At 36.8% G+C, this 10,599-nt stretch overlaps 1 pseudogene; it reads left to right on the forward strand.

Moving 5' to 3' along the window:
• Window positions 1-9,023: 9,023 nt before the first annotated feature.
• Window positions 9,024-10,191, forward strand: LOC148538978 (parvalbumin beta pseudogene; annotated as a pseudogene).
• Window positions 10,192-10,599: the final 408 nt, after the last annotated feature.

Here is a 10,599-nt window from a genome sequence, read left to right on the forward strand (position 1 = left end):
ATGTTGCAATAAATGCTCATACATGCACATATTGAGAAGGGAATCGGTATGCTATACCGTTGGATGGGATTTTGGTGGCATTCCTATCTTTAATATTCCGACAGGGGCTGGTAAGTACAGTAACCCTCCCCCCCTAACCCTCCCCTGGTTGTGCCTAACCCTAACCTCCCCCTGGTGCCTAACCCCAACTTCCATCAAGTGGTGCCTAACCCTTACCCCTCCTCTCTGCAACCTAACCCTAACCCACCCTGGGAGGTCCCGTAATCCTAACCCCCCTCATGCCCGAGCTAATGCTAGTATACTAACTTTCGGGATGCCGGCATTCTAGATTCCTATGTCGGGATTGCGGCATCCTCTTCCTGATGGGTGCCATGATTTTGGCTTCTGTATACCGACATCTGGCATCTTAACTGCATCCCTTGAGAATAAGTAGTGATATATTAATTGGGAATCCTATACAATAATAGTACCAGTGGTTCCCAAACTTTGTTGAATCACTGTGCCCTATAGTATCAGCATTTTTGTCATGGCTACCTTAGGCCAAACGTTTTTTTATTAAGAAATTCAGCAATAATTATTAAATTAATAAAATTGTGCTTAACTGTCATCCTTAGGTTCAGTTATGTGGTTGTAGACAAGTTTGCACTTCTGTTTGGCCATGTATTTTATGATTGGCAGTCAACAACCTATGGCATTCCGGCAAGTGCATCCAGTTTGAGATCCACTAATCTCTACTCATTATAAAATTGGTTTTATAAAACTGCTTTAAGTGTGAAATTATTATGTGCAACTTTTAAACATTCATGCACAATTTTTTTTTATCACCTAACATGAATATCTGCTCTCTAGAGTGGTACCGTCCCTTTATGTTGCTCAATAGAGTGTTATTGCTGACATCAAAATGTTCATCTTTATATCTTATGTTGTTTTCAATATATTACTGTCTATTTTTCTGATAAAAATTCTGGGCTGAAGTGGAACCCTCATTACGCATAGCTATAGAAAGTGAAATTAAACTGACTTCTACTTGTATATGATTGCTATGATTTTGTGACAATGTTTGAGCTCTGATTTGAATATAGAAGCACTAATTTTTGTGTTCCTTTTATAGGTGTGTGTCATATATTTTCATTATAGATATTTATTTTATACATCTATTATTGAAAAGTTACTTTTGCCACAATTCATTTGATGTATGATATTTTTAACTAATTATTGTTTCAATTGTTTTTGTAAACAGCGTTATATTTTTGAGCTGGATTTAAAAAAAATATAATTTTCTCTGTACAAAAAAATAAATGAGATGTGTTCATATTGAGAAATGATTTTATTGAATATAACCATCGTTCACAAAACCTTTTTTTTCTTACAACTAATAAAAGTTAAGTTTTAATTAATTAATTAATTAGTCAATCCCTTCATCCAATGTACAACCGTGCCCCTAACAAAGAGTCATCTCTTCTCGCCATTTCTGGAATTCCATATTCTGATACAAGGGAACACCACCACCTACTTTATCTAATATTTATTGGGCATTTCTTCTAATTATACATTCAATAGTTGTTTAGACCAAGATGATATTGTAGATACAGCACATTGAATGGAGTCATCATGCTAAAGACTAATTGAACCAGAAGTCAATATATGGAGTGTCTATTTTGAAAGAGATATTTTTGACCAGAGGGGCTGTGTGAACTGTCAGTGATGCAGGTGATAACTCTATCAGACCAAAGTGCAGTGCAATCCCAGCTTTCAGCCAGGAAATTATTTATTATTACTAGTTATTTATATAGCGCACACATATTCCACAGCGCTTTACAGAGATTATTTGGCCATTCACATCTGTCCCTGCCCCAGTGGGGCTTACAATCTATATTCCCTATCACATGCGCACACACATACACACTAGGGTTAATTTGTGTTGGGAGCCAATTAACCTACCAGTATATTTTTTGGAGTGTGGGAGGAAACCGGAGTACCCGGAGGAAACCCACGCAAGCACAGGGAGAATATACAAACTCCGCACAGGTAGGGCCGTGGTGGGAATCGAACCCACGACCTCAGTGCTGTGAGGCAGTAACGCTAACCATTACACCGTCTGTGCTGCCCAATGATTTGCAGATATGCGTGTAACAGGAGAGAAAGAAGTAGAGAGGTTGAATTTAGCCGCATGTGTGTCCTGCACGTTTAGTGCAAACCTGGAAATGGGCAAAAGAGTGACATACTATATGCACAAGGTTCTGGAAGGCTCCACATGAAAAAAGGTAGGTTATAGATATATGATGAGCTGGTGGTCATATCATCTGGAAATTTGTGCATGGAAATACAGAGCAAGATTCCAATGTTACGTTAGGGAGGTCCAGTACTGTCATGTCCTGGTCAGATTTCTCATGTTAATTCTGGGCACTGCATTCTTTCTGTATCTCAGGTCCCAGGTGAAGCTAACAGTTCCTATTTTTTATTTATAGGGCGCCACAAGTGGTCTGCAGCACCGTACATACAGTAAAGGGTACACAGAACATTACATTACAATACAGTAACCAAAATATGAACAGAACACAAGTAACAATTAGCAACACAATTCTCCATACACAGTACAGCTCTGAAGGTGAAGGCTGTCATAGAAGTCCGAGAGAAGAAGGCTGTGAGACAGTGGGGAGGAGTACCCTGCTCCTAGGAGCTTACAATCTAGGGGAGACAGACAGATGACATGAGGCATGAATGTAGGAAGTCAGCAAGGTAGAGATGGCTGAGGCGGGAGGGACAGACCTGGTAACATGGTTATGTGGTGGAAGGGAATGCTTTGGTGAACAGGTGGGTTTTCAGTGCACGTTTGAAGCTCTGCAAGGTCAGGGAGAGCCTGAACAAGCAAGGAAGCTCATTCCAGTGGAGAGGAGCTGCATGGGCAAAATCTTGGACACGAGCATGAGATGAAGTAACCAGGGTGGAGGAGAGTTAACAGTCATTGGCAGACCGCAGTGAGCGGAAGGGAGTGTGTAAGGAAATGAGGTTGGAGATGTAGGGAGCAGTAGAGTTAGAGAGGGCCTTGTATGTGAAGGTGAGGAGTTTGAAGAGGATTCTGTAGGGGAATGGGAGCCAGGTTTTGGCAGAGGGGAGCAGCAGAAGTGGAACAGCAGGAGAGGAAGATAAGTCTAGCTGCAGCATTGAGAACAGACTGGAGGGGGGCAAAGATGGCAATGTGAGAGGCCAGTAAGAAGAAGGTTGCAGTAGTCAAGCCGAGAAATGATTACTGAATGAATAATCAGTTTTCTTGGAGTTCCAGGAATGATGATGTTCGTCCATGCAAGATGACGTTTTGCCTCTTTCTGAGTTCCATTTTTTTGGAGGGAAAAATCCAAACTCAACGTGCAAACTCGAACCTATCCGAGCCTGCACATCCCTAATATAAATACATAATAAATATTTAATATCCACTAAGGATGCCACATAAAATCAATAGCAAAAATAAATACATATAACACTCTAAAAAATCAATCTAATATTGTACTTTGAAATAATTATAACACTGTAACTATTAAATGTATTGAAACAAAAGTTGCCAATAGCTGTAGTCCAGCACAATAGAATAAAACACGTATAATAGATGCTGAGAGCTGTTTGGTGTTTCTACAGGCCAGATAGTAAATGCTTCCACAATGAAGATAATGATGTCGAATTGATTTAGCAGGTGGAGAAAAACAGTCCTCGGTGGTTTTAAATAAGAAAAGTCACATATGGTCATATGCAGTGACCCGTAAACTTAAAATATTGTGAGGCACATATATGATATCGATCTCATGCTGTAGTCACCAGCCCCAAGTATGATTGCGCAAAAATACAGCTGTATAAAATACTCCAAGAAGCAACCACTTAGCCAGGCTATAGAAGGGCTATAGAGGAGGCACATGTTTGGGGGGGGCTCGGCGCGGGCCTTGTGCTCTACGTACACTATATTGATTATTTATTTTTTGTTTGGGATGGTGCTGCACATTCACTGTCACTTTTTATTACACAGTTAAATTCTAATAATTTTAATTTAACTTTCACTAGCACTTATCACCCCTCTAGTATATCTTTCCTGGATATCACACTCTATGTAGAGAATGCTAACGTTCTTACAAAAACATTCAGGAAGTATGTCAACACTTAATTATTTACAATATAAAAGCTTGCATTATCAGCCCTGGTTACAAAATACACCATATGGACAACTGAGGAGAATACATCGCAACTGCTCAAGCGATGCTGTTTTTGAGAGTCAAGCGGTGGAGATGCTTGATTCTTTCAGAGAAAGGGAATTACCAGATACCCTTTTAAAAGTAGCACTCGAGAAAACCAGATCACTTGATAAAATGACCTTTTGGCAACAGAACCGAGATGTACTTTCGGGTCAGATCACCCCAAATTCATATCTAAATACAATAGCTGTTCCAACAAAATCAGAAGGATCATAGCATCACATTTTCAGATCCTGCTTTCAGATAACATACTAAAAGACAACATTCCAGTTAATCCATTGATTGTTTTTAGGAAAGCTGACAATCTAAGAGACATATTAGCACCTAGTTTTTTTAAAAAACAGCTGCTCCATGTCAATAGCACTATTGATAAGAATGGCTGGTTGACTGGTAAACCCAAAGGCTGTTATAAGTGTGGATGCCCTTTGTGTATCACCTGTGATTATATTGTTAATAGATGTTGCGAGATAACATCAAACTATTCGAATGAAAAATTTCTGATAAAGAGTTTTATTAATTGCAACACATCTTATGTGGTATATATGTTGGAATGTACTTGTGCGACCTAGTATATTGGGAGAACCATAAGACCACTTAGATGCAGATTTCTTGAACACAGGAGACTTATTATGAAAAGTAACACCATGCATAGCATCCCTAGACATTTTACCTGTACCCATCGGTCCAACCCGAAAGACATTAAAATCACATGTATAGAGTATATTCCACAGACAGATCTGGGAGGGGATAGGTTCTCCAAACTCTGCCTGAGTGAAAATTTCTGGATACATAAGATGGGCACGTTATCCCTTGAAGGTTTCAACGAGAACATTGAAATTGACCTTTAGTTCTGGATTATCTATCCTTCATTATGCCACAATGTTTGATGTGCCATCTGGGATTGTCGAGGGTGGGGGTGGGATTTGTTTGTTGGGGACCCTTGGTCCAGAGGGACCTGAGATACATTCTCCTTATCCCATCTTTTGTTATTCCTACAAGAGCACACTGAGAATCTTAGTCTTTTACTGGATCTGGTGTTTGTATTAGTACCAACCATTGGTATCACCTAGTGCAATATTTTCTCCCATTATTGGTTTTGTTAGATCTATCCCTAGCATTTTTTTGTTTCTCCTCTCTTCCCCTTATTTATTATTTCTTAATTTCTTTTTTAGATATATTTATAATATATTTATATAGCGTTGCACTGAGATATATATTTTATTATAAATATTTGATTATAGGTTTAACATCAATGATGGTCTCTATGAGTCCTAAAGGCTCAGGTACATTACTACACCTCTACTGCCATGATTGATACCCTTATCTCAGCAGGTGTAGCATTTTTTGCTCACATTGATTGAGTATATATGGGACATTCTTAGAACAGGCTAACTTTCTAAAATTTTTGATTCATAACTTTTAGGATTTATAGACTGGATTACCTAGCAACTCTCAAGGCTGTATTATTGTTCTTTGCCTCGCTTTCTTGTTCACCTCATTTAGCACCTATATTATCATGCTGCTGTGACCAATGAGACATACAACAGCTACTTTTTCCTGTTAAAATGTGTTATTTACTATAGTATTTTTTTTCTTAGATTATATTTTGATACTTTAACCTCATTGGGTAAATATAATTTAAAGTTAAGGCTGAGCTTTCATTATTCAGTACTTTATATTATTAAGAACTATTTTGTAATGTCCGATCTATATCTGTAGGATGTTAATATTATATTTGTATTATTGGTCAAATATTAGAAATTGGTTATTATCTAGGTGAGCATACATTATTATGATTATTATTTTTATATTTCAACATTACGTTTGTATTTATTTATTTATTATATTATTTCACTATATATATTCCTTATTTTAATTTAAATGTATTTTAATTTAATTTTTTTATATATATTTTTTTTCATCTATGTTTATATGCGATATGATTATACTAAATGTTCGCAAAGCTGTGATCACTTATAATATCAAATATATTTTCATACATAGAATTGCAGTACTATATTTACACACTGTTATGCTGGAAATTGTGCAATGTTCATAAAGAATACAAACACTGATATATAACAATGCGTGATATTAAAAAGCAATATTTAAGTATATGAAAATTATAAAATATGATTTAAACATACAGAAAGTTTTTTATTATTGCACTTTATTCAGTTTTGGTATTTGACTTTGACAAAGCAACAAAGCAATGGTGTTAATGCACATAAAAATCTCATGCAGTTTAGGAAATCAGTCACACAAAAAAATTGAACCCTAGCTGCCGCATTCCACTCCTGACTTATTTCCTCACAGAGCATCATAATTCATGCCAAAGCTTCAGCAGTTTGATCTCGGCATTTATCAAACATTTAAGCATAATCTTAACTACATTGTAAATACAAATTCTAAATGTTACTCTAGGGTATATAACTTCACTCTAACCCTGTTTATGTGTCCTTTGATGTTAGTAGAGCTCAGTCCAATAATCTGTAGGTGAGTATGTGGATCAAACAAGGAATTTATGACTTAAGTATATGAACAGAACATACTGTACAAAAGTGCTTGGTTTGTATATTTTAAAGATTATAAAATTCATCATAGAACCCAACCCAAGGTACATGGGAATGCATTTCCTAATTAGTTATGCTATATAAGGAGATTCCAGGAACCACCAAGCACATCTTGATAAAGACAGCGCAAAACACGTTGGTGGTAAGAGGAAAAAGCACTACTGCTCCCACGGTTTGTTAAAGGAGTCCACAACTTCAAGGAAGAGGTGATACACCCAGGTTTTTACCATTTTACCCTCATGCTTAATTATGTGCCTTCTCTAAAGGCCATTTGCAGTACGCAGTAACTTTTTAAGTCTGGTGGTTCATTTATGATTTTAAAAGTGTTAATACTTGTTTTACACTAGGAGAGGCTCTTTTCTATTCTTTTGAGGGACCATCTTACTGTATATCTGAAATCATTAAGAGGAGTGGAAAATTTAGAAATAATAACACCTCTAATGAAGGGTCTTGAAAGGAACTTTAATGAAACTGTTGGAACTGTCTGACCTAAGCAATTGAAACGTTTATAGATTGGTATTATGTGTACTTATTATATATTCCATAATTGGTGAAGTGCTTGGTGAGATTTTTATATTTCATGTAATTGTATGGAGGGTGATCACCATTGTATGAATGCAGTTGCACTCTGTCTTTGAGCAATGGCGGTACACTTTTTGTTTTTTTTTGTATTACAATCAATGTTGCCAATGAGCTTTTATCCACCAGCCAGAAGCCAGGAAACTAGGGCACATATAACTCCCATTTATAACTTTTCCTATGTTTTAATCAAAATATATGTGAACCTTCTTATTCAGTTAACAAAACATTCATTCACGGAATCACACTTGCAGCTTGTGAATGCCAAGAAACATAGAAAACCCAGTGTGCTCCATCTTCTTTTCTGTACAGTACATCTCAATCTTCTTGAATCTTCTTGGACATCACATAATAAAAACAAGTCTCAAAGCATTTGTTACAACTTCAGTATAGTCACTGGGCTTCTAAAACTTGATACATGTCCACTTCTGAATAAGAATCTCTGTATCTGTTCAATACAGCAGTTGTCCTCCAACTTCTTGGTAGCAAGGTATCAATCAATATTTTCTTACTTGTGCAGCTGTTCATTCAAAGTACAGTACATATGACCTTCTTCAATAGCTAGCAGGGTATTCCAATATTTTAGCTGACAACCTTTTCAGCTCTGCATAATGTATCTGGCTATGTTTGAATAAAGGAAATCCCTTTAACTTCAGCTTGTTGAAATGTAGCTCCAGTTTCTTCACGGCTTAACAGTTCTTTCAGTCCTTGAATCCTAGCACCATCAGAGATTTCTCTGCAGCAACTTGCTCACCATGTAGTGTAATCAGTTAATTTGCTTGCTCTTATTGGTGTGTGCATCAGCATGTCCAAAATCAATCTTCCAATGATGGACATCAGTCCATACATGTTTGACAATTGTCCAAATTTCATTGTGAAGGGCTAGAGGGGCTTTAGTCTTTTTAGCGACTTGGCAAATAGCCGGTAGTTGAATGAGTTGGTTAGCCCCTTCTTTAGCAGTCTGAAATAAAACAGTATTTATAGATAGCTGCATTACTGCAACAGAGGTCCACAAAAGTTCTTTATCTGTGACTGCAGCACAATATTCCATTAGCAAATACTGTTCTCTGTCTTCTTCCCACAATGGAGCTTTGCTCATAGAGGAATCCAATATATTGTAGACAGATCTGGTGTATTCTGGTAACATTGGCTTGAATATCATACGTTCAGGAGCTATCTGCGGTACAATATAGGTGTCTTGACATTATATCTGTCCCCTTTCTTATGAGTACTATCTTCCATTCATTGATGTGTATTTCTGTGCCATTCTGTTATGCACAATCAGTCTCTCCTCCCTGAACATTTGATATATCAGATCTTTCTGTTGCTGGTGGTAACATCCAGGGGCATAGAGAGCCGGCCCAGTGGAGATGTGGCCCACTTGTGGGAGATGTGGCTACACCCCGTTAGAGGGAAAAAACCCCAAAACACTTTTTGCAATGCTGCATAGCTCTGTGAGCCCCTCAGCCTGGTGCAAAGCCTGGGGAGGGGGGTGAGATTAGTGTGCTTGCTCCCCCCTGGCTTCAGGGTTACAAAAAATGTAAACTATCAGTTTACCAGTGCTTGGGGACCCATGTTTCTTCTCTATTGCAAAGTACCAATATTAGATTTTTTTTTTCATTTACAGCACAAAATGTCTCTCACAGACATTCTGCCCACTAAGAACATAGAGGCTGCACTGAAGAGTGTAGAGAGTAAGTTACAGACTTCAACTTCTTCTAAAACACAACCAAAAAGTGTTGCATATTGCTAACATTATAGTAGTAAAGGAAGCTTTAATTTAATTGCAATATATTTTGATGTAATTTTGATGTAATACACTATTTGTCTTGATAAACCATGATTGATTAAAATAAAATATGCATATATGGAAAGGTTGTATTAGCTCTGTGCTTATAGTACACTAGAAAGATAGTCTAAATAATTTTATATTTCATAGTTTTATTTTACTACGTTACAGTGATAGATATCACACTAATTGAAAATACTTTAGATTTTTTTTATTTTGAATGGTAAATAATGCCTAAAAAAACTGCTTATTTTGGCAGTGGAGGCATTATGTCATTATAGATCAGACTTACATTATATTTATAATTTTCATGTAAACATAATACAGCACCTAGAAAGTCTCCAGAAAATACAATCAGTTTATTTCAGATGGTATTAAAGGGTTGGTTGTGAAGATGCTTACTGTATGTGGAATAAAACTTTATTTTTTATCAGAAGAAGACTCATTTGAGAACAAGGAGTTCTTTAAGTCAGTTGGTCTTAGTGGCAAGTCTCCTGACCATGCCAGAAGGGTTTTTGAAATGCTTTATAGAGACCTCAGTGGATCCATAACGGAAGAGACAGCTGGGTAAGGATATTAATTTGAATTGCAATTTATCTCAAAATAAATCCATCTCTAATGATTACACCAGTTGGCCTGTAAACAGAACACTTAAAGTCTAGTCTAGAATACCAGAAAATGTTATTTGCAGACACAAAATAAAATGTAAATAGGAAAATTTTTTTTTTTTTTAAATGCATCACACTAATGCCTAACCATAATCCACACAATACTGCAATATCAGGCATACAGACATAGAGATATCTGACAACTCAAATGTGATAGCTTATACCTCCTTCTTTTTACCATTAGAGACTTCCTGCAGAACTTTTCCGATAAAGCCAGAAAATTGACTCCGCAGGAAATCAAAAAGTTCATGAAGGATGGTGACTTTGATAGAGATGGCAAGATTGGAATAGATGGTAATCTTAAGATTATAGTTTTCCAAATTGATTTCTTGATTCTTCTTTAATAAGGCCCATAGGAGCTCTTTTAACAATGGTGATTCAGCAATTGCTAATTTTTATGTGGGCCCTCTCCCTCTGAAAAATTATGCATGTGCAGAAGATAGTAAAGACTTTGCCAAAGTTATTGCTATCTTCTAAGCATGCGTGAAATTTCCCAGGATTTATCCACAAATATCTATGAAAAATTGCAGGAAAAGTGGCATCTGTTTCAGCATCTGGATCCCCATCTTGGGTGCAGGGTGAACCAGGAGCCCTTGTGCACCACAATCCCTATACGCATTATAGATATGCTTATGTCTTGTAAGCATATAGTATAAATTTGCTGCTTAGCAATGAGTTTTGAATATTCTCAAAAAGTTTACGGCTCAGACAAATCAATTTTGTAGTCACAATTGCTTTGCACATGTACACTA

Source organism: Taudactylus pleione, unplaced genomic scaffold, assembly GCF_031769625.1.
Source record: "Taudactylus pleione unplaced genomic scaffold, aTauple2 ptg000032l, whole genome shotgun sequence".
Taxonomy (NCBI): Eukaryota; Metazoa; Chordata; class Amphibia; order Anura; family Myobatrachidae; genus Taudactylus; species Taudactylus pleione.